Raw genomic sequence first — 1,876 nt, forward strand, 5'->3', positions numbered from 1 at the left:
AGACAGAGAGACAGAGAGAGACAGAGAGAGAGACAGACAGAGAAAGAGAGACAGAGAGAGACAGAGAGACAGAGACAGAGAGACAGAGATAGAGAGACAGAGACAGAGAGAGACAGAGAGACAGAGACAGACAGAGAGAAACAGAGACAGACAGAGACACAGACAGAGACAGAGAGACATACACACATATCTGTGTAAATATATGTGTGTGTATGAATAGATAGATGTGTGTATTTGTGTGTGCATGTGTGGAAAAGCAGTACAGAAGCTGTGAGAATTAAGAAAGGCTTCATGAAGAAGATAATACTAGATCTGAGGATTTAAGGAAAAGGAATTCTCTAAATTGGAAGTAAGGAAGAAGTGTATTACAGGCATGGGGGCACTGAGTGCACAGGTACAAATACAGTAAGACTGTTGTGAGAAATATCAAAAAGCCCATTTTGGTTGAATCACAGAATGTGCAGAATGGGATTAATATATATGATGTGTAATAATAGCAAGTCTATATAACTGAGATGCTGTTTTGTTCCTTCCTCACTCATGCATGTACACACAAGGATTGATTGCATACTAACCCTCCATCCAATTTGATCCATGTAGTTACGTCATCTCTTTAGCAATGATGATTACTCATTAGACTATCCCTCTCTGGATTAGTCTCACCAAACATTTTATGAAGTTAGACATCTTCCCCTCCTGTTTGTAGGTACTGATTGAATGGATTTATACCTCGGGCAAGCCTCTTAAACTCCCTGGGACTCAGTTTCTTCATCTAAAGTAAAGGGGCTAGACTAGGTCATCTCTGAAGTCCCTTTAGCCCTACACCTACAATCATAGAAAAATATTCCAAATACCAAATATTCTATGCCACAAAATTGTCCATCCATCTTCTGTAAACACCCCCAAACTTGGATGTCAGGCTACTTCATTTTTAACACTCATATAAGATCAAAGGTGAGTCCCTGAAATTGTCTGACAGTCTACTGTGGCTTTCAGAATCAATATTACACTGCCTTTGCATTACTTTAGAGGCATTCCCCCAGCAGTCTTTATTTTGTGGATGGGATTACCTCCCGCTGAAAACAGCTCCTGTTTTCCAAAATAAGTCTCTTGCACATGTACTTGCAGACTAACATGCTGTCTATACTGCAGCCCCAACTGTGGTGTGCATTCTGAGATGATAAAGGTGATGATGTCACTGCGTTATTACCTAGAGCTTCTCAGGTGGTACTCTTCAAATGCTCTTTGCTTTATACTCAGGCCATCCTTCTCTCACCAGGACAGCTTCAAACTTTTTCCCCATCTCCTGGTCAGCAGTAGGGAACTGAATAACTAGGTTAGCAGTTAGCTCTTCAGGGATGCCAGAATGTACCACTGTTTCAGACAGTTTCCATGGTACAGTGACTACTCCTCCTTCTCTGTATGTCTTAAACTATGGTTTTTATTCCCTCTGTCCACAGTATAGCATAGAACATTTATAATATAAATATATCTGTAGTTCATAGTATGGCATAGGGCATTTATAATATAAACATGTCTGTAGTCAATATTGACTCAACCATTAGTCTTTGACAATTTCCACGCAGTAGGTCTCTATGACAGGATTTCTTAAACTGGGCTCTATGTGCATATATGTATACACACATGTTTATATATAGTGTATTTTATATGTATATATACACATATATATGTGTGTGTATATGTATACCTTTTGCACCTTTGTAATCCTACTCATTTTATTTCATTTATTTAAAATCCTTATTTTAAAAGGGGCCCTCTAGGCTTCAACAGATTGTCAAAAGGGTCCATAACATCAAAAAAGATTGAAAACCCCTGTTCTAATAAATAGGTAGCCATGGTAATTTCAATATTCAGG

Source organism: Petaurus breviceps, unplaced genomic scaffold (assembly GCF_028583685.1).
Source record: "Petaurus breviceps papuanus isolate PSGF00001 unplaced genomic scaffold, PetGlider_PUasm1.0 138, whole genome shotgun sequence".
NCBI lineage: Eukaryota > Metazoa > Chordata > Mammalia > Diprotodontia > Petauridae > Petaurus > Petaurus breviceps.